This window comes from Schistocerca piceifrons, chromosome 11 (genome assembly GCF_021461385.2).
Source record: "Schistocerca piceifrons isolate TAMUIC-IGC-003096 chromosome 11, iqSchPice1.1, whole genome shotgun sequence".
NCBI classification, from domain to species: Eukaryota; Metazoa; Arthropoda; class Insecta; order Orthoptera; family Acrididae; genus Schistocerca; species Schistocerca piceifrons.
The window spans coordinates 68,719,392-68,743,939 of record NC_060148.1 but is presented as its reverse complement, the minus strand read 5'-3'; positions in this window follow the sequence as shown (position 1 = coordinate 68,743,939).

Sequence of the window (24,548 nt, the reverse complement as noted above, 5' to 3'; positions counted from 1 at the left end):
ACCGCAAAAGCAACATTGTAAAATTTCACTCATTAGTAGCGTCGTGATAAAACCGTGTAGTTGTCACATAAACTAATCACTGTGTCGTCTGGTATCTCACAGAAAGTACTTTAAACCCAGAATGTATTTTCAAGCAAACCAAAATGTTGCATTAAAATCTCATTAGCAGTACTGGTAAATGTTCTAAGTATGTGAGCCTTATAGTCGTTCCATAATCGTGCAACTAACAAGCAAGAATGTACACACACAATAACGCTGTGACGTCTGTTCACTATAACAATGCATTTGTCATTTCTGTTTAAATAAGTTCTCTTGGTTCTTGATTGGATATTTAACGTCAAACATTGTTGCATGGTAACAGTTTCTGAAGCATACTAGAAATGTGAAGTTAAGAGTTTTATGGCAAAGACAAAGTTAAAAAGCAGATTATCTCTCAATAAGCGGTTTTACATGTGAAGTGTGGTGCAATCCTTTACTCTTCATAGTACTCAGAGTTTGAACTTGAATGCAATTGTCAGGCGGTATACGTCGGTAAAGAATACTGAAATTTTTCTCAAGGTTAGCGTCTATGTTATTTTTCTCTGAGCCACCTGGCGCACGCGGCTGCCTGCTGTGCGAGTCATTGTCTGTCTCTTTGTTGGCGCGCGTCGTTATTGGGATTTGGAGACCTAACTTCTACAAATTCACCGTGACGAGAAGGCCCTGCTCTGTTTGAATCCCGCCAGTTCTGATGCAATTCAGGTCTGTCGTTACGATCACATCGTCTGCCGTCATGTCGGTAGTTCCTGTAGTTTCTTTCTTGTCGGTTAAGTGGTGGAGAATTTCTCCCTGAATCGTAACTGCACGCTGGACCGTTGCGTCTAAAGTTATTCTGTCTCCCGTAATAATAATTATTTTGGTTCCCATATTGTCTGTTTCTCTGATTGTCTCTGTGATAGTCACTACCACGGAGAGGTGATCTTTCCCTGTAATTATTACTACTCTGCCAACGGTTGTCGTACGTGTGGTGTCTATTTTGGTCACGATTTGCGTTGTAAGAATAGACCTGTCGTTTCCAGTTATTGTTTCTGTCGTCACGGAATTGTGACGGAAGTGACCTGTAGTGATTGTTTTCCTGTTTTCGCATCCCGCGACTGTCTGTGTCAATTTCCAGTTCTTGTAACAGTCCCTGAAAAGCCTCAATGTCTTCTTTGCAACGTCCTGCTAAAATAATATGTGGTAAATGTTCAGGCAATTTGAGTAAGCAAATGCGGATGAGTTCTGAGGGGCTGTATGGGTTTGAAAGATACTGATTCTTATGCAACATGTCTTCAAAATATTTCACAAGACTGGAAAATTCAGATTGTTCGAAACGTTTCATCATTATGATGCCATGTTTTACTCGGTCTTGTGTGGCTTGAGACCAATATGCTGAGAGGAAGGCATGGTAAAATTCTCCTTCACTGTGGAAATCGTGAATGACCGATCGCATTCTTACAGCTGGTTCATTCTCTAAGTAGCCACACATAAATTCTAATCTGTGTTCTAACGACCAGTTGGGAGGAAAACAATGAGAGAATTGATGGAGCCATGCTTGTGGATGAATGTCGTTGCCAGAATTCTTAAATGTTTTGAATTTACGTGTAGTAATGAACAGCTTATAGTCAAAATCGTCATGTCGGCGAGTCGCATGTCGGTCATTGTTACTTCGTTTCGGCAGTTCCATCTCAAAATCCAATGCGCCTTGCCAATTTCTTTCATAATTTCCGAAGTGTCCTGTGTTATTATTTTGTGGTTGTTCCATATTTCCGTATTTCTAAGTCCCTCTTCCCGTATTGGAGCGCGAGTCTCGTCTGAAATACGTAATTCTTGTATTACCTGCGTCAACTGATCTTGTACTTCCCGGATTTCTCTTTTGTACTGTTTATTGATTTGATTTTGATTTTGTTTGAATTTTCTTATTTGTTCATACTCTTCTGTGTCAGTGAAGGCTACGGGTCTTGTGTCATTCAGATCATCATCTACCTTTGTAGATAAGTTAGTGACCTGATCCGAATGTTCGGCTACTTTCTCCGATAGTGTACTTATTTCCTCCATGTGTCTTTCTGAACCAATTTTCAGGGTATCTACTGTGTCCTTTAAGTTTTCCTGAGTTCTTGCAAGTTGCGTAACCGAATCGGTAGATGCAACTGAGTCAATTTTAGCTTGCAAGGTCTCATGATTTTCATGAACAATAGTTTGCAGTTCTTTTATGGCTGCTTCGTGATTCTGTAATACATTTTCATGACGCGAAAAAATAGGTTGGAAATGCTCACAAATTTGTGTTTTTACGTCATTACAGACCTTTTGACATTTCGATTCGATGTTATGTAACTCAGTGGTTAAATCTTCACGTGTTTGTTCAAGTGTAGTGTCTAACTTTTGAAGATTTTGTTCCATTGTGTCTAACTTTTTGAGATTTTGTTCCACTGTGTCTAACTTTTTGAGATTTTGTTCCACTGTGTCTAACTGTTGCTGTGTTTGTCTCTGGTGTTGTTCCATTGTGTCTAACTTTTCAAGCTTTTGTCCCATTTGTTGCATTAATTGTAATAGCAATGCACTGGTGTCTGAAACATGTTCCTCAGTGCTTTTCGGCAGTGAAGTTGCACCGGCAACATTCACATTTTGACAAGCGGAAAATGTGTCTTGACTCATTTGAGAAAATGGTGAGGACGCAAAACCTGAATCTACAGTATTTGCAAAATTGTGTCCTGTCATTTCGGTTTCCTGAGGCGAGCTGTTGCCGACCGATCGATCGATAATGCTTCCCTCTTCACTAATTGTTTCACTGTCCACGCCATTGTTTGCCGCCCGCTCCATTTCCCTTTGCGCAATTACCAAATTACTACTTTGAACATCAGTTAGTTCATTACTCGGTGGCGCTAACACACTGCTTTCTTTTTCACTGTCATTTCTCAGTTTACTTTGGAGCCTAGTATTACGTTTTTCACACGCCGTTTTTATTGTCACAGTATTTCACACGACAACACAGAAAAACACAATTTGAAGAGCAAAAATAAGAGAACACATGAACATAGCACTGAAAATAATATTTAGTTAACTGCAAGCGCAGCTGCGAAAAACTTGCTGCAAATCTACATGCATGCCACAACTGTTTTACTGTACAACAATGAAAAACTACAACTACAAAGGAAATTCTCTCTATAATTACGCGCTAGCAATAGACAAAATCTACACTAATTACACAAACTACAAGAAAAAATCAGAAGATTCCAGTGAGGTATCCTCGGCTAAGGGTCGACATATGAAACTTCCCCTTAGAACAAATTATACAAGACTGTGCTTAACCTGACACACAATATTTTGTAAGCGCAACGCAATCTGACTTTCAAAATTCCCTACAAAAGAATGGCCCTGACTAACATTAAACTATACCTTTCACAAATCACTTACCTCACAAAAATCTTCGCTGCTCAAGCTACTGCAATACAGCGAGCGCCACTACTGCCAGCTAAATAAAAGATTCAAACTACTGAAGGCACTAACTACTGATAGGGATACTTAGCAAATGAAAGATATTAATAGAGAACAAACAATGTATTTACCTTGATATCATCATATATAAATATAGCAGTTCATGCCAAATTTCAAAACTCCGCCATCTCTCGCCCCACATTCACCACTGCTGGCGGCTCACCTCCGACTGCACAACGCTACGTGCTGTTCACAGCCAGCTGCCTAACACTACAATGGCGAGTATTACAACAATGCAAAGCAGCCACAGACTGCACACAGCACAGCCAGTGATTTTCATATTGAGCGCTACGTAACGTTGCCAATAAGAAAACATAAACAGCCTACTTACATAGAGAAAACATGAACAGGCTACTTACAACAGGCATCTTATCCGCACGGCTGTAACGGATCGTGCAGCCTCGTCTCCATCCCCGAGTCTACTGATGGGGACATTTGCAAGACAACAACCATCTGCACGAACAGTTCGACGACGTTTGCAGCAGCACGGACTATCAGGATGCAGACCGTGGCTGCGGTTACCCTTGGTGCTGCATCACAGACAGGAGCGCCTGCGATGGTGTACTCGACAACGAAACTGGGTGCACGAGTGACAAAACGTCATTTTTTCGGATGAATCCAGGTTCTGTTTACAGCATCATGATGGTCGCATCTGTGTTTGTCGACATCGCGGTGAACGCACATTGGAAGCGTGTATTCGTTATCGCCATACTGGAATATCACCCGGCGTGATGGTATGGGGTCCGATTGGTTACACGTCTCGATCACCTCTTGTTCGCATTGACGGCACTTTGAACAGTGGACGTTACATTTCAGATGTGTTACGACCCGTGGCTCTACCCTTCATTCAATCCCAGCGATACCCTACATTTCAGCAGGATAATGCACGACCGCACGTTGCAGTTCATGTGCGGGCCTTTCTGGATACAGAAAATGTTCTTCTGCTGCCCTGGCCAGCACATTCTCCAGATCTCTGACCAATTGAAAACGTCTGGCCAATGGTGCGAGCAACTGGCTCGTCACAATACGCCAGTCACTACTCTTGATGAACTGTGGTATCGTGTTGAAGCTGCATGGGCAGCTGTACCGGTACACGCCATCCAAGCTCTGTTTGACTCAATGCCCAGGCGTATCAAGGCCGTTATTACGGCCAGAAGTGGTTGTTCTGGGTACTGATTTCTCATGATCTATGCACCCAAATTGCGTGAAAACGTAATAACATGTAAGTTCTAGTATAATCTATTTGTCCAATGAATACCCGTTTGTCATCTGCATTTCTTCTTGGTGCAGCAATTTTAATGACCGGTAGTGTAGTAACCACTCGGCGATGTGAGTGCAGTAACCTCTGTGCATGTGCATTATGCGATTGTTTGTTGCTGAGTAACTAATGTTGTCAGAATGTCTGTGTTTGATTTGGTATGATGGTGCACTTCGATCCCACCCATCTATTTGTCACCAGTGCGCATGCCATGTAACGGGTGTGGGAGGAGATCTACAAGCCTGCCACCTGATGCCAGCCAGCGCAACCACTAACACATCTTGGTCAAAGACGTCGAGCGAGCAGCAACCGACATGATGCATTCACCCCTTTGATGGAGGACACGTGTAATCCACCGCATCATCCACTGTTTGGCTTCAAATGGCTCTGAGCACTATGCGACTTAACTTCTGAGGTCATGAGTCGCCTAGAACTTAGAACTAATTAAACCTAACTAACCTAAGGACATCACACACATCCATGCCTGAGGCAGGATTCGAACCTGCGACCGTAGCCGTCATGCGGTTCCAGACTGAAGCGCCTTTAACCGCACGGCCATCATCCACTGTTTCCTTGACCCCTTAATAAGCTTGTATCCCATGCCAGTATATTCTGAAGATACCAGCGTAGTGAAATATTGAATTATAGAGCATAAACATGTATTGATATAAAAAGGGAATTCACAATTTTTGAAATTTGTGGTGAGGTCTTATGGGACCAAACTGCTGAGGTCATCGGTCCCTAAGCCTACACACTACTTAATCTAGCTTAAACTAACTTACGCTATGGACGACACACACACCCATGCCCGAGGGAGGACTCGAATCTCCGACGCGAGAGCCGTACAGACCGTGACAACACGACTTAAACCGCGTTGCTACCCCGCGCGGCCGGAATTTATAATTGCTGAAGGTACTGTCGAGCCATATTCTAGATTCATCGCAACTTTTTGCTGGATTATTCCAATCTCTGTCTTCTCTAAAGCTTCTACCCTCTCCATATCACCAGGGAGTTAATCCCTGATGCCTTAACAAATTACCTAACTCTCTAAAGATCGCTCTAGTACCATGGAGTTTATCCATGAAGCCTTAACAAATTACTTATCATCCTGTCCTTTTTTTAATCAGTGTTTTCCAGATGTCTCTCTCTTCTTCCATTCTGCAGAGAACCTCCACAAACCTTATCTTATGCCCACCTAATTTTTAAGATTCTTCTTTAGCACCACATCGCAAATGTTTCAGTTATCTTCTGTTCGAGTCCTCTCTCGGGACTGTGTGTGTGTGTGTGTGTGTGTGTGTGTGTGTGTGTGTGTTGTCTTTAGCGTAAGTTAGTTTAGGTAGTGTGTAAGTCTAGGGACTGATGAAATGGCTCTGAGCACTATGGGACTTAACTGTTAAGGTCATCAGTCCCCTAGAACTTAGATCTACTTAAACCTAACTAACCTAAGGACATCACACACATCCATGCCCGAGGCAGGATTCGAACCTGCGACAATAGCGGTCCCTCGGTTCCAGACTGTAGCGCCTAGAACCGCTCGGCCACCCCGGCCGGTCAGGGACTGATGACCTCAGCAGTTTGGTCCCATAGGATTTTCCACACATTTGAACGTTTATCTTCTGTTCCAGTTTTCCCACTGTCAATGGTTCACTGTCATACAATTTTATGCTCCAAAATTAAGTTTTAGGGCATTTTTTCCAGAAATTAAGGCCTGTGTTTGACACCAGTATACTTCTCCTGGCCAGGAATACCCTCTTCACCTGTGCCAGTCTGCTTTTAATATTCTTCTTGCTCCATTTGTCATGGGTCTATTTTGCTTGTATTCCTTAATTTAGTATACACTTTAAGTTTCTCACTATTCTTATTTCTGCTATTCATCATTACATTTGTCTTTTTCCTGTTTTGTCTCAGTACATATTCTGTACTCATTAGTCTGCAGCTCGTGGTCTTGTGGCAAGCATTGCTGCCTCTGGATCAAGGAGTCTCAGGTTCGATTCCTGGCTGGGTTGTGAGGTTTTCTTTGCCTGGGGACTGGATGTTTGTGTTGTCCTCAGCATTTCATCATTATCTGTCAAAGTGGCGAGATTGGACTGTGGAAAGATTGGGACTTTGGTTGTGGGGTGCTCAATGGTGCGGTTATCAGAGCCTGTACGAACAGCATCATTATCATCTTAGATTGTTCATTTTATTCAACACATCCTGTAGTTTTTCTCACTTTCATTCAAATAGCAATACCATCAGCGAATCTTATCATTGGTATAATTTCACCATGAACTTTAATCTTACTCTTTAACCTTCCTTTTGTTTCCTTCATTGCTTCTTCGATGTATAGATTGAACAATAGGGCTGAAAGACTGCACCCCTATCTTAATTCCTTTCTTATCCTATTGTACCCTCGTGGTTTATGTACATATTGTATGTCACTCGTCTTTCCCTGTAGCTTCCTGTTACTTTTCTCTAAACATCGAACATCTTGTATCATTTCACATAATCGGTTTTCTAGATTGACAAATCCTATGAGCGTTATCTTGATTATACTTCAGTCTTGCTTCCACTATCAAGTCCAAAACCAGAACTGCCTCTCTGGTGATCTACGTTTCCCAAACCAAAACTGATCGTCATCTAACAGATCGTCTATTTTCTTTTCCATTCTTTTGTATGTTGTTCATGACAGCAGGTTGTATGCACAAAATGGATTTCCCTATTTAGATTTCCTAGCTACCCTACCATGTTCAAACTTCACTTTTTTCAATTACAGGCCACATATCTTGTAGATACACATTATACGTTTTTAATGCCGTAATTTCCATTGCCCTCCGCAGGCTCAAGCCGTTGATCATCGCTGATTCCTCTGCCACTTTGGGGCAGCATCCCACCCCTTCCTGATAAAGGCGCTGGCATGGCGAGTATAGCTTCGTATACCGGATGTCTTCGCCGACCAATGCTGATGATTTTTATTTAGAATTTAAACTGTGGTTGTGTTCGAACCTAGGACCTGTGACGTGAGGATTACTAATCAAAGACACTATGCAAGGATCACAGGCCTAACTTAATAATACATTTTGTGCACTTTTCTTTCTGAAGGGAGAATTTTACTTAACTACAGTATAACGTAATGGTGTAATAATATTCTTTGATTAGCTCTACATTCATCTAGGTCTTCTGTGATTTTTATAACACTACAAGATGTTTTCTACGTGTTTAATCTCTGTTTGTCGCATAGCTTGTATGAAAAAATATCTTCCTTGGTAATTATTCGCAGCTCTACTGTTATGTCAGGTCACTGCGCCGACTGATCTGTCGTGCGCCATCCAACCTAACAGGACTTTTAAGGCCTTTAGGGATTCGACATTGCTTTCATCCTGATTAACTGCACATCAGACAGAGTGCTTACACAGTAATTGCCTGTGTCTACGTGGAAGTGTCTTTTGTTCATTAACTTCTGTCTTTAGAAGTATATTATCTCCACAGCTTCGAAGTCAGACAAAATTCCTCCCTTTTTGCTTTATGGCAATGTTCCACTGACAAGTTTTCTATGTATTTGTATGTTGTGTACTTGGCTGGTACCTTCGCTATTTTATGATTTTGTTGACATTATCAATTTCCACTGGTTACATTTATGTTAGGTACACAATATAAACATTAGTTTTTGGAACGCCAACACGTTAATAGTCGACTGATATTTCTTGCTATTTGTAATCTGGCTAGGACGACTTGAATATTTCGTTCGGTATTATGGTTCAAAAGGCTCTGAGCGACTTAACTTCTGAGGTCGTCAGTAGCCTAGAGCTTAGAACTACTTAAACCTAACTAACCTACGGACATCACACACATCCATGCCCGAGGCAGGATTCGAACCTGCGGCCGTAGCGGTCGCTCGGTTCCAGACTGCAGCGCCTAGAACCGCACGGACACTCCGGCTGGCCGTTCGGGATTAGATTTGAATTTTTTTTTCCTTGAAATTCGCATTGCACATGAGGAATTCCACGTCGAAAACTTAAGAATTCCTTGGATATGAGGATACAATTGCAGCGCCTTTTTTCGTTAGAACGAATATGGTATCTGTGAGCTGTGGCAACGTGTGGTTAAACCTCTCTACATAGCGAGTAGAAGAGGAAGTGCACGTTACCACGGGTAGCACAGGACAGGTGGCGTGCCAGCAAACTACGAGCAGTACTGTCGCTTGAGGAATGAGAACCGTCGTGGTGCGTTTCTGTATAGGACCGTGTACTTTGTGTGCTTACTTTGTGGTTTTGTGTCGGAAACGTTGAAGAGATACAGTCTCCTGTTATGACTTCTCTCTATCCATATTGAAATAAGGAGAAGAAGGAAACAATCTACATGTTAGTTGCAGCGCACACACCCAGTTACAGAGAAAATAAAGGAAATATGTTTCAGATATATGAAGAACGGAGCTGAACTTTTAAAATCAGTGACAACAGTTCCTCCAAAAGACAGAGATATGAGTCGAAACTGATTAGTGTGCGGCTCGTGATTCGCAGGGGAACTTCTTACAAACACGAAAATGTTTATCGTCGGCGGGAAACAAGTTGAAATTACGTGACAAAAAATATAGTCTCTAAAAGCCAGAGTTGTTCCCCAGTTATTTCCTTGTTTACCGTAATATCTTTTTAAGATATAACTGAAAAGAAAATTGCCAGTAAAACACTCACAAAAGGGCCAGAATATTGTAAAGGAGAGAAAGTTGTGATGTGCGCCAGTGTTTCTTCAGTCGAGGAAAATATACAGAACAAATCAGTGCCGGACGCAGCAATAATTTCAGTAAAAAGAACACACACGTGTAAGAAACTGGAAATTGTGTGATTACGTGAGGATATGGGAACAGAGAACTCCAAAATAACTCTACTGCAAAAGCTGCTCACTTCTTAAAAACGTAAGACGAGTGAATGAGACCTTGTACAATTTATATCATTCTAAACTCAGTAAGAAGCATAGCTGACACATGGTAAATGATGAATAATAGATCACTGCAGTATGATAATGTATTTGTTATTGACATCCTACTTTTGAAAACTAAGTCGTCCAAAGGATACATATATTGCTTTTATCACGGATTGTTGCCACTTCCTTATGAAATAACTCAGAAATTTACTAAACAGTCTCAAATAGGCAAACGTAATTAATACATACTCATTGGAAGCAACTGGGAATTATTACAAGATAAAAATAAACGCATAGGTATGCTGCTTTTTCACGAAAATAAGTTCCAAGAAAAACTGTCGTTCAGTTGAACTTGGCTGAAACTGAACTATTCCGTTAATTTAGGGAAATATAATCCAGACGATTCTAAGGGTACACTTTCAAATCACGCCTTTCTGCTCCGTAGCTCGAACCAACTTTTCGCAGTGTATGTAAGCCGTAACACAACTTCACGAGCAACATGGAACAATAATTATTGTATTCCCTTCTGATGACAGTCATCCGAATAAAAAGGTCTGGTGGTGTCTTGGAACTGATGGCATAAAAAATAACGTGTTTTATACCAAATCCAATTGACGAAATCAGTACGTGGTAATTTTCACACACCATTTATGTAATAAAATGGGTAAGAAATAAATTTTGTGATAAAAGAAATATACTCCTTAATGACGAGTGCGTCACTCATAACTTTGTCAAGGAACTGATCACAAGGATAATTGCCCAGAATTCATGAAACTGAGAATTTGCCACAAATTGACTTGAACTCAGTTGCATCTGACGCCATTTCAACGAAGCAACTTTAAGAATAGCTTTGCATTGCTCAGTAACTCAGTAGCCAATGGCAAAATATTGTCGAGGGGAAAATAAGCCACAGGATTAGATGGCATCGAGTCAACAAATCTAAACTGCTTAATCGTTACATAAAGGCCTCAAAAAATGTCGAAGTCTTCCTGGAAACTAACCAAAACCACCTGGCAACTGAAGTCCACTGAGGTACGTTAATTAAACCCACATATTTTACATTCAATTATATAAGATCCGGTTCGTTAACCATGTTTGTGCATTGAAATTGCCGTGGGTTACAAGTGGAGGAGCTGACATCTCACGGCAGAACCGGTCAACTAGAGGAGTCAACACACTTTCTCTTCTTCTCCCTATGCTCTCTCGCGGCGGAACGGGTCAACTAGAGGAGTCAACACACTTTCTCTTCTTCTCCCTATGCCTTCTCGCGACGGAACCGGTTAACTAGAGGAGTCAACACACTTTCTCTTCTTCTCCCTATGCCCTCTCGCGGCGGAACCGGTCAACTAGAGGAGTCAACACACTTTCTCTTCTTCTCCCTATGCTCTCTCACGACGGAACCGGTCAACTAGAGGAGTCAACACACTTTCTCTTCTACTCGCCACGCTCTCTGGTATCCACAACCAGATACGACGCTGCTTGTTCGGAGAGTGCAACGCGGGGCAGTCGTGGGCTGTCGTTTGGAGATGGCCGGAGCCGTTAAAGACACCGTGCGTCATTACAGAGGCGCCGCAGTAAGTGCTCAGGCTGCGCACGTGAATAATGCTTAATGTCGACGCTAGTGTCGGAAACGTCATCCCAGACTGAACCATTTCAGAACCCTAAGAGTTATTAGAATCTTTCAGCATGAGTTTATTATTCTGAAAGGCCATGAATAAAAAAAATGTTGCGTGCTAGTGTGTTGTGCTTTCAGAACTTCACCGAATGATTGTTAAACAATCTGCTTGCAACCTGAAGAAAGAAGAGGTACAAGCTATCAAGAGGCTTAAGGCCGACAGTAGTATATTTTTACTGCCTGCCGATAAGGGAAATGCAACCGTCGTAATGAACACCAAAGATTATGAGCTGAAGATCTGGGACCTCTTACGTCCCAAGACGTACCGAAAACTAAGCGCATATCCGACGCAGCGTATCACATGGAACACGGATCGGTTAATCAAGGCATCTTCTCTGCCGGCACACATACAGAGGAAACTGCGAAACACAGAAGCTCTACTGTCTCGGCTGTATGGATAACTTTCCACTGCCGGCCAGAGTGGTCGAGCGGTTATAGGCGCTACAGTCTGGAACCGCGCGACCGCTACGCTCGCAGGTTCGAATCCTGCCTCGGGAATGGATGTGTGTGATGTCCTTAGGTTAGTTGGGTTTAAGTAGTTCTAAGTTCTAGGGGACTGATGACCTTAGAAGAAGCTAAGTCCCATAGTGCTCAGAGCCATTTGAACCATTTAGCTTTCAACTGAGACCTGTTGTTAGCGCTCCTGGGTGACCGTCGTATAAACTGGCGAAAAACTTGGCCTCTCTGCTCCAGCCGCAAGTGGTGAAGACTGACACATACATAAAGGACTCAGGACAAAAAAATGGCTCTGAACACTATGGGACTTAACATCTGAGGTCATCAGCCTTCTAGAACTTAGAACTAGTTAAACCTAACTTACCTAAGAACATCGCACACATCCATGCCCAAGGCAGGATTCGAACCTGCGACCGTAGCGCCTGGAACCGCTCGGCCACACCGGCCGGCGACTCACGACATTTCATTAAGAAGCTGAATAAACTAAAACACGCACCGAACGACATTCTGGTCAGATACGATGTTGTTTCTTTGTTTACTCTCTGGAGCACATCAGTCCCATTTTCACGCAAGACATCGCCAAGCTCTCTCATGCATGTCTCACCGCGAGCTATTTCACGTGGAATGGCAACTTCTATGAACAGCAGCAACGCGTCGCCGTGGGTAGTCATCTTAGTTGAGTGGTGGCCAGCTTCTTCATGGAACATTTCGAAGCACAGGCACTAAACTTGGCGCCTTGTAAACCTAAAGTGCGGTACAGACACGTAGATCATACCTTTGGTGCGCACAACCATGGTTACAAACAGCTTCCTAAGACACTTGAACTGCCTACACGCCAACATAAAATTTACCAGGGAAGCAGAAAAGGACAAAAACCTACCATATCTAGACGCGCTGGGCACAAGCGACGGTGGAAACGTGGGAGACGAGGTGTATCGAAAACTGACGCTCACGGACCGCTACCTGCACAAGTTGTCAAACCATCACCCGAGCCAGAAAAGAAGGCGTGATTAATACACATTCCCAGAGTGAGGTACAATATCGGCAGTATATTGCGCAAACACGGCGTAAAGACTATTTACGTACCGACAAAGAGTGTCTCAAATCGGCAAAGGAGAAAGGACCCACTTGCAATGTCGGGAATATACCGCATACGGTGCTCATGCGGAAAAGTTTATGTCGGAATGACTGGACGATCAATCAACACCAGGATCGCACAACATAAGCGACATTGGAGGCTCGGAAAGAAATCGGCCGTGGCAGATCTCGCGCTGTGTGAGACCGACCATGGAAGTTCTGGCTGTAGAGAAGAACTATCACACCCGCTTGTTCTTAGAAGCTGTGGAAATACACAAACACGAGAATAGCTTCAGCAAGAAAGAAGAAAGCATCAAGGTAAACGGATTCTGGACTCTCGTGCTGCAGCGATGTCGGGAAAAATGATCAGACTAACGTCGGCCAAAGACCCGAGACAGAAGACCACAGACAGTTTGTAAATTTTATTAACTAGCCTACATGTCGTCGTCCATAAGGAGAGGTGCTGTTCTCAGAGAAATGGGGCAAAAAAAAGGAGGAATCGCAAGAAGTTGTAAAATTGCTTAAAAGGAAGGACAAGTCTCACAACTTAATGCCTTTTCACGACCGTGGACTGTCAAATTAAGTTTTATGGATTTCGTCACTTAAAACTTCTGGGCTAATACGCCGTGCTAGATATATAAAACTTTCTCCTAACATTTCCTCTCCGACTCCCTTGACAGGGTGGCTCTTAGTCCGGCTGTGGCCGATTTGTTTACAGGGAATTTTGACCAACGGGCGTTGCACACTGCCAGTAAAGGACCAGCACGGTGGTACCGTTACGTCGACGATACTTTCGTAGTGTGAACGCACGGTGCAGAGGAATTGTATGCCTTCCTGAGACATCTCAAGAGTATCAACCAGAAACTACAATTTAGTACAGAGACGGAGAATAATGGCCAACTGGCTTGCTCGCGTGTGTCTCTTATCAAGTGAGGATACGGGACGTTGCGCTATAGGGTGCACGAAAAAGCCACGCACACTGAGCATTACCTGCACAAAGAGTCTGACCACCACCCCAACCAAAAAGAGGTATGATTAAAACCTTGGTGGACAGGGTGGACAAAACCTGTGAACCGACTTATTTAAAAGATGAGCTTGAAATCTACGGTCGACATTCAAGAAAGATGGTTATTGGAACAAGGAGATAGATCGAGCACTTCGCAATAGGGAGAGAATCAGGATGGACGAGGACCAAGTTTTCCTTCCGTTCATCAGTATGATTACAGAGCGCATTGGGAAAGTGTTGAGCAAGTATAGTGTGGAAACTGGATCTGTTGATAAAATATCGATATAACGATATTTCTTCCAAAAATATCGATAAATATAGGCGATATGTATTCCACGATATATAGACATCAAAATGGCTATATCGAGTGCCGATGTGTGAAGGACTCTTACTGCTTTTGAGGTATCCTGACATCCAGTCTCTCTCTTTGACTGTGTGAAGCAAGCATATGTGGTACACGAGAAGAAGTATGTCCGATAGCCCGATAGCACCAGGGGGGGGGGGGGGGGATGTTTGCGGTGTGAATTGAATGACAAGATTTTCAATGTGAAGAAACAGCACACCAGTTGCCTTAAAAAAACAATTTTTAGCGCAACTAGTGTGTTATTTCTTCGATTCGGCATACTAAAACAGTTGCTGAAAAGGATGAACAAAAATATAAATTCCGCGCGGGATTAGCCGAGCGGTCTAGGGGCTGCAGTCACGGACTGTACGGCTGGTCCCGGTGGAGGTTCGAGTCCTCCCTCGGGCATGGGTGTTTCTCCTTTGAATAATTTAGGTTAAGTAGTGGGTAAGCTTAGGGACTGATGACCTTAGCAGTTAAGTCCCATAAGATTTCACACACGTCTGGACATTTGAAAAGTATAAATGACTAGATTGGTCTCTGCGGTGGGCAGATACGTGTGAGGGGAAATGTTGACGGAACCGGCGCTTGGCGCTACCAACAGAAACTGTAGCTTTTAGCTCCACCACGTGGTTTTGACACAAGTGCTACGTCGCTGGCGTTGGCAGAAACGAAAAAAAAAAGCATGGAAGTCGACATGAAGTGTTCCGGACAAATCCGATGCGTGACGAAACGGAACGAAGGATCCATCTGACGCCTCATATTGTTCCACTTACTTGCAGTTACCATTGTTAGCAAAGGGGCTATCACCAGGCGTGAACGTGCATCGTTCTCCTTCCAATTCTTGCTCGAAGGGGGATAGGAAGGCTGATAGTGTATATCTAGTAATAAATCAATACATAAATATACAGCTCTAAGACCGGCAGCATATATACAATGTGAAGCCCGTACGTCGATATTTTTTGTTGTCCATATAAATCAGTACTTTTTCTCGGTGTACCGAGAGTCGGTATTGTTACTTTGTTAAATATTGATATATCAGACTCCCGATATTTTTAAAAATACCAACAAGCCTGATATAAACTACCTTTAGACCCGCCAGTAAAATAAAAGGATGTTTAAGATCGACAAAAGACATACGACATCCTTTGACTACACCCTGTGTATATCAAATTCCTTGTAATTGGGGTCGGGTTAATATAGGTAACACAGAAGGAAGTTTCACAAGCTGCTACATAGTCACGAATATAAGCAGTGATCCAGGTACTGTCAAATGTTTTTTATTCCAGTCTTTGACCACGATATAAAGTCTTTCGACGGTGACCGATTTCAATCAGTAATGACTAGCGGGCAGTCTATCTTTCAAAACAATACAGTGCTTCCTATCACGATATACTCTGATACAAACTGGGAATGTACAGATATAATAAGGTGAAACGTACCTGTTCTACACCGTGTCCTAATGTGTTAAACCCGGAATGGCATCATCGAAACATATAAATACACTCAGCAAAGCATCGTCACGTAGAATTAAAATATGGTGTAAAATAGGCCACATCGTCCACACAGTCTGATCTCACACCGCTTGCCTTTTACCTGTGGGGTCATTTAAAGCAGCTCGTATATGTAGAGAAAATAAAAAACTGGTTATCATCTCGAAGAACGCACTGAAGAAACGTGTGCCAACATTTCTGCAGAAATCCTTCAGCGAGTGCATGACGATAGGATTCAGCGCCTTGAAATGAGCGTTGACCGAAAGGGACATTCAATGACTGTTGTTTTATGGAGAACAGTCCCCCTCGTAATTCCAAGAAAAATGTGTTATAACTTTAAAGCCACAAGTGCTACTTCGAATTTGTTTGTAGGAATGTGCCTGTCGGAAAATGCTGATGTTATTTGATATATCACGTAAGCGTCTTCCCACTTGAGAATACCGACTTCGATTCAGAATAACCGATTGCAAGATGGCGCCCGTGTTGTGTATGTACAGCAAAGGATAGATCACCTCACCATACACTAGCGCAATGTTCAGGTCTCCCCATTCCTGCAGGGTTTTCGACATAGAGGGGTGTACTGCGACTTTTGACTAGCCCTGCACTTCCAGAGTCCTGCTCCTTCTGCTCTTAATCAGAAAAGCAATAAAATGATCAGAGCCACAGTCTACTCCTGTTTTTAACCTTACATCTTGCACCTTAATTACCCGGTGCCTCAGCACTCTTACACATTCTGTAATGGATTTTAGATCCCTTGACCGATTGACCCAAGTGTATTTATGTATATCTTTGTGCTGGGATGGGGCATTCATACGAGTACTCTTCTGAACCTTACACAAGTTAATCAGCCTCATTCCGTTACCGTTCTCTACAACTTAATCATTTAATCTTTTCCCACTTCACCCATTTAAGTCCGTCATTATTAATAATTTGCTTCCATCTGGAAATTCGTCAACCACTTCTTGCAAGCCGTCGAATAAACTCGTCTTCATCTCGTCAGTTGCTGCTTTGTTAGGGTCATACACAAATTAATTCCAGTTTTTGTTCCTTGAGTTTTTATTCTTACACTGACTATCCTTCATTCTCTTCCTTCCAATTAATTATTGCATGTTTCCATTCTCGTTTATAAGAACTGCTTCTTATGATTTGGTCTTTCCACTTCACCCCAAAACCAAAGTCAGTTTGCAGTTACTTCTTGGCCAGATCGTTTCATTGTCGTTCCTCTTATTACCGGGATATCCATTTAATTACCACTAAATGACGTTAAGTCAACTTTCATGTCTACACTCCTGGAAATGGAAAAAAGAACACATTGACACCGGTGTGTCAGACCCACCATACTTGCTCCGGACACTGCGAGAGGGCTGTACAAGCAATGATCACACGCACGGCACAGCGGACACACCAGGAACCGCGGTGTTGGCCGTCGAATGGCGCTAGCTGCGCAGCATTTGTGCACCGCCGCCGTCAGTGTCAGCCAGTTTGCCGTGGCATACGGAGCTCCATCGCACACTTTAACACTGGTAGCATGCCGCGACAGCGTGGACGTGAACCGTATGTGCAGTTGACGGACTTTGAGCGAGGGCGTATAGTGGGCATGCGGGAGGCCGGGTGGACCTACCGCCGAATTGCTCAACACGTGGGGCGTGAGGTCTCCACAGTACATCGATGATGTCGCCAGTGGTCAGCGGAAGGTGCACGTGCCCGTCGACCTGGGACCGGACCGCAGCGACGCACGGATGCACGCCAAGACCGTAGGATCCTACGCAGTGCCGTAGGGGACCGCACCGCCACTTCCCAGCAAATTAGGGACACTGTTGCTCCTGGGGTATCGGCGAGGACCATTCGCAACCGTCTCCATGAAGCTGGGCTACGGTCCCGCACACCGTTAGGCCGTCTTCCTCTCACGCCCCAACATCGTGCAGCCCGCCTCCAGTGGTGTCGCGACAGGCGTGAATGGAGGTACGAATGGAGACGTGTCGTCTTCAGCGATGAGAGTCGCTTCTGCCTTGGTGCCAATGATGGTCGTATGCGTGTTTGGCGCCGTGCAGGTGAGCACCACAATCAGGACTGCATACGACCGAGGCACACAGGGCCAACACCCGGCATCATGGTGTGGGGAGCGATCTCCTACACTGGCCGTACACCACTGGTGATCGTCGAGGGGACACTGAATAGTGCACGGTACATCCAAACCGTCATCGAACCCATCGTTCTACCATTCCTAGACCGGCAAGGGAACTTGCTGTTCCAACAGGACAATGCACGTCCGCATGTATCCCGTGCCACCCAACGTGCTCTAGAAGGTGTAAGTCAACTACCCTGGCCAGCAAGATCTCCGGATCTGTCCCCCATTGAACATGTTTGGGACTGGATGAAGCGTCGTCTCACGCGGTCTGCACGTCCAGCACGAACACTGGTCCAACTGAGGCGCCAGGTGGAAATGGCATGGCAAGCCGTTCCACAGGACTACATCCAGCATCTCTACGATCGTCTCCATGGGAGAATAGCAGCCTGCATTGCTGCGAAAGGTGGATATACACTGTACTAGTGCCGACATTGTGCATGCTCTGTTGCCTGTGTCTATGTGCCTGTGGTTCTGTCAGTGTGATCATGTGATGTATCTGACCCCAGGAATATGTCAATAAAGTTTCCCCTTCCTGGGACAATGAATTCACGGTGTTCTTATTTCAATTTCCAGGAGTGTATATTACACTTACACTATGTTATCAAAAGTATCCGGACACCTGGCAGAAAATGACTTACAAGTCCGTGGCGCCCTCCATCGGCAATGCTGGAATTCAGTATGGTGTTGGTCCACCCTTATCCTTGATGACAGCTTCCACTCTCGCAGGCATACGTTCAGATGCTGGAATATTTGTTGGGGAATGGCTGCCCATTCTTCACGGAGTGCAAAACTGAGGAGAGGTTGTAATTAACCTATTTCTACGGGCTATAACGTTAAGATTAGGGTCGCCACCGAGTCCAACCATACAACTAATCAAAGGTTTGACTGAGCCGGAAAATAAATTAATTCGATCACAGAGCAAAAACTCATAAAAATGCATACGTCGTGATATCGCTCATAGGGGATGCGATGTAATTATTAGTATTGCCCGTGCACTGTTCACGAGAATCAACCATTTAAAATAAAATAGCACATGTAAGAACACTGTGCAGTAGATCAGCTCCCAGCACCACACCTGAAAATAAGACGTAATCTAAGGCATTCGTTTTAAAATAAAGGGATAAAGTAACCACTGGACCCGTGCTTAGGTGCAAAAACGTAACCTCGGAGCACAAGAGAAAATTGTAGATAAAATCATTTATTCCTAATAATGGATGTGAGGCATGTACACAATTCGTGATAACATTAATTCCTAAAACATTAAAGAAAAGCATCGATACATTCACCGTTATAATCTACATCTAAACTCATTGGTGTGAATCATTCATACAACTGCTGTTGCCTGATAACTGATCGCAATAATTCGTGAAACGGTGCACGTTTCGCAGTACACCCGCGTGCCCACGTGGTTTGTGGAGACGCAATCTCCAGGTATCGTGGCCAAGTTGTAACAATATCACATCACACAATTATGAAGAGTTAACATTCTTTAAAACAAACATGAGATCGGACAGTTAGTGATGACGGTAGCCCAACAAACTCAACCACGTGGTTGGCCCCCCACAGACGAAAGATACATAAAGCAAGGAAATTTTAAGAGAAGGCGAAGCTATTAATATTTAGGAAAATAAAAGCTCATACAGGCACAGCTGAAGGCAAACAGACATTCGTACAGAAGCGAGTGCTCACTTCTCATCGACACCTTTGCGTGGCGCTCTTCCGGCGAATCCATTTACTAAAAGAAAAATCCGCCCTAGTTTTGCATTCCTTGCTGCGACAAGGCAAAGCAATCTTTCAGAGTTGAAAAGCGAGACCAAAAGCTAACAGCTCTCCTCTCGCCAAGTAACAACGCGCCACGTGGTCAGTCTAACTCACCCTTCTTCGACTGGAGCACAGCTGTGGACGCTTCCCGTACCGGCGGCAGACTGCCTCCCTTTTTCTCCTCCAGCCTCTTCCACGCTCCGCCATTTCCGCCACCAACCTAACGCAGGTGGATTTCTCACAAGTAGCGCAAACCTCTTTACCTACTTGACCACTACGAGAGTTGGCTATTCTGTACAACTGCCGCTGAATCTGTATGACTATCGCAGACTTTCTGTAGCAGACTACGCCACCCTCTAGCAACGTGACACTCAACCACAGTCATTCAATCACACCACTATGAGAGTTATAAACAAGGAAAAGAAAGAGAAATGCTAGAGAAAATGGGCTACCGGACTAATGAAAGGTGGCTACAGGACCCTTTCAAGGTATCGATGTCGGTCGATGAGGCCTGGCGCGAAGACGGCGTTCCAAAACATCCCAAAGGTGTTCCGTAGGATTGTGGTTAGGACTCAATGTAGGCCAGTCTATTACAAGAAATTTACTGTCATGTAACCACTCCGCCATAGGCCGTGCTTTATAAATAGGTGCTCGATCGTGTTGAAAGACGCAGTCGCCATTCCCGAATTGCTCTTCAACAGTGGGAAGCAAGAAGGTGCTTAAAACATCAACGCAGGGCTGTGCTGTGATACTGCCACGGAAAACAAGGGGTGCCAGCCCCCTCCATTATAAACACGACTACACCATAACACCACCACCTCCGAATATTAATGTTGGCACTACACACGGCCGGCCTCTGTGGCCGAGCGGTTCTAGGCGCTTCAGTCTGGAACCGCGCGACCGCTTCGGTAGCAGGTTCGAACCCTACCTCGGGCATAGATGTGTGTGATGTCCTTAGGATAGTTAGGTTTAAGTATTTCTAAGTTCTAGGGGACTGATGTCCTCAGAATTTAAGTCCCATAGCGCTCAGAGCCATTTGAACCACACGCTGGCAGAAGACACTGGAGGAAACTGACAGCATGAATCCTTAAGGGCTGTGCATAAATCCGTAAAATTGCTAGGGGGTGGAAATCTCTTCTGAACAGCACGTTGCAAGGCAGTCCAGATATTTAGGGAGTTTGGTGGCCAACGCAAGTGTTTAAACTCAGAAGATTGTTCCTGGGACCACTCTGCAGCAATTCTGGACGTGTGGGGTGTCGCATTGTCCTGCTGGAATTGCCCATGTTCGTAGGAATACACAACTGACATGAATGGATGCAGGTGGTCAGACAGGATGCTTACGTGCGCTTCAGCTGTCAGAGTCGTATCTAGTCGTATGAGGAGTCCCACATGACTTCAACTGCACACGGCCCAGACCATTACACAGCCTCCACCAGCTTCAACAATCCCCTGCTGACATACAGGGTCCATGGATTCACGAGGTGGTCTCCATAGCCATACACGTCCATCCGCTCGATACAATTCCAAACGGTACTCGTCCGTACAGGCCTCATGTTTCCAGTCATCAACGATCCACTGTCGGTGTTGACGGGCCAGGCGAGGCGTAAAGGTTTGTGTCGTGTGGTGATCAAGGGTACACGAGTGGGTCTTCGCCTCCGCAAGCACATATCGATGATGTTCCGTTGAATGGTTCGCATGCTGACACTTGTTGATGGGCCAGCATTAAAATCTGCAGCAAGATACGGAAGGGTTGCACTTCTGTCACGTTGAACGATTCTCTTCAGTCGGCGTTGGTACTGTTCTTGCGGGATCTTTTTCCGGCGGCAGCGATGTCGGAGATTTGATGTTTTACCGGATTCCTGATATACACGGTACACTCGTGAAATGGTCATCCGGGAAAATCCCCACTTCATCGCTACCTCGGAGATGCTGTGTATCATCGCTCATGCCCCAACTATAACGCGACCTTGAAACTCACTTAAATCTTGATATCCTGCCAAAGCAACAGTAACCGACCTGGTAACTGCGCCAGACACTTGTTGTCTTATACAGGCGTTGCCGACCGCAGCGCCTATTCTGCCTTTTTACATATCTCTGCATTTGAATATGCAAGCCTATATCAGTTTCTTTGGCGCTTCAGTGTATGTTATGGGAAATATTTCAGATCCTGTCATATTAAATGACAAATGTGTCATTGCTATGTAAGAGCATAATGTAAGTAGACTTATATTACTGCTATATATGTACAGTTGTCAGTTTGTAGAAATAGATGTACATAAAATCGTTTGTTCCTGTGTATCAAATGCCACTGGTGATGTGCTATTAACCCGAAAAGCCGATTTCGGCAAATAAAATAGTTCTAATGCAGCTCATGGTGTATTGAAGACGTCTTTCTATAAACTTTGTTTCCTCCTTATCAGACGTGACATATTTCTTATTTGGGTAAGAAATTACGAGTTCCGCGTTACGACGGCAAACCACTTCAAGATCAAACCAGACAAGTGTTGTATCTACCCCGAAAATAGTGCAACGTCGTCGTACAACTGCGATTCTACCTGGAGAAATTGCTACAGTTGCATTAAAAAGAAAAGGAAAAAAACGTCGATATCTATTTCTCTGTAATTAAACTAAACTCTGCCCGAACTGGTCATAAAGCCCCAACGGTACCGACCGGTCGCCGTGTCATCCTCGGCCAACAGGCCTCACTGCATGCGGATATGTAGGATTATGCGGTCAGCACGCAGCTCTCCAGGCCATATGTCAGATTACGAGACCGGAACCGCTACTTCTCAGTCAAGTACCTCCTCAATTGGCCTCGAAAGGGCTGAGTGGACCCCGCTTGCCAACAGCGTTCGGTAGGCCGGATGGTCACCCATGCAAGTGCTAGCCCAGCCCGACAGCGCTTAACTTTGGTGACGTGACGGGAAGCGGTGCTACCACTGCGGCAAGGTCGTTGCCTTCTCTGTAAGTAATTAGCAATGAAAATACGCTCAGTGCCGCTTAGTGAGTGCTTCCTCACAATTCACCCACTGGAAATGATATTACGACATTGTAAACGGCTTCGGAAGCAGGTGAGGTGCAGAGCTTAGCCTAATCGCCCCTTACATCGGACAACACGTGTGTGCTCCAGAGCTGAGTGACGCTGCCGCCGAGCGCTCACCTCGCAGTCGTCCGCCAGGTAGTCGTAGCTGGTGGTGAACTCCCCCGTGTAGGCCGTGTCGTTGGCAGCCTCGTCCAAGATCAGCGACACGTTCACCAGCATCCCCGGGTATTCCTCGTCGTCGCAGGCGCCAAAGTCCACGGCCTTCATAGCGTACGGGCCCTGCCGGGCACAAACAATACATTGTGTAAGTAGGCTGTTTAGGTTTTTTTTATTGGTAACGCCACGTAGCGCTCTGTATGAAAATCACTGGCTGTGCTGTGTGCAGTCTGTGGCTGCTTTGCATTGTTGTAATACTCGCCATTGTAGTGTTAGGCAGCTGGCTGTGAACAGCGCGTAACGTTGCGCAGTTGGAGGTGAGCCGCTAGCAGTAGTGGATGTGGGGAGAGAGATGGCGGAGTTTTGAAATTTGTCATGAACTGCTATATATATTATGACTATTAAGGTAAATACATTGTTTGTTCTCTATTAAAATCTTTCATTTGCTAACTATGCCTATCAGTAGTTAGTGCCTTCCATAGTTTGAATCTTTTATTTAGCTGGCAGTAGTGGCGCTCGCTGTACTGCAGTAGTTCGAGTAACGAAGATTTTTGTGAGGTAAGTGATTTGTGAAAGGTATAGGTTAATGTTAGTCAGGGCCATTCTTTTGTAGGGATTTTTTGAAAGTCAGATTGCGTTGCGCTAAAAAATATTGTGTGTCAGGTTAAGCACAGTCTTATATAATTGTTCAAAAGGGGACGTTTCATATGTCGACCCTTAGCCGAGGATACCTCACTGGAATCTTCTGATTTTTTTTCTTGTAGTTTGTGTAATTAGTGTAGCTTTCGTTTATTGCTAGCGCGTAATTGTAGAGAAAATCTCCTTTGTAGTTGCAGTCTTTCATTGTTGTACAGTAAAACAGTTGTGGCATGCATGTAGATTTGCACCAAGTATTTCGCAGCTGCAATTAACTAGATATTATCTTCAGTGTTATGTTAATGTGTTTCTTATTTTTGCTCTTCAAATTGTGTTTTTCTGTGTTGTCGTGTGAAATACTGTGACAATAAAAATGGCGTGTGAAAAACGTAATACTAGGCTCCAAAGTAAACTGAGAAATGACAGTGAAAACGAAAGCAGTGTGTTAGCGCCACCGAGTAATGAACTAACTGATGTTCAAAGTAGTAATTTGGTAATTGTGCATAGGGAAATGGAGCGGGCGGCAAACAATGGCGTGGACAGTGAAACAATTAGTGAAGAGGGAAGCATTATCGATCGATCGGTCGGCAACAGCTCGCCTCAGGAATCGGGAATGACAGGACACAATTTTGCAAATATTGTAGACTCAGGTTTTGGGTTCTCAACGTTTTCTCAAATGAGTCAAGACACATTTTCCACTTGTCAAAATGTGAATGTTGGCGGTGCAAATTCACTGCCGAAAAGCACTGAGGAACATGTTTCAGACACAAGTGCATTGTTATTACAATTAATGCAACAAATGGGACAAAAGCTTGAAAAATTAGTCACAATGGAACAAAATCAGAGACAAACACAACAAAAGCTTGAAAAGTTAGGCACAATGGAACAACACCAGAGACAAACAAAGCAACAGTTAGACACAGTAGAACAAAATCTCAAAAAGTTAGACACAGTGGAACAAAATCTCAAAAAGTTAGACACAGTGAAACAAAATCTTAAAAAGTTAGACACCACACTTGAACAAACACGTGAAGATTTAACTACTGAGTTACATAACATTGAATCGAAATGTCAAAAAGTCTGTAATGACGTAAAAACGCAAAT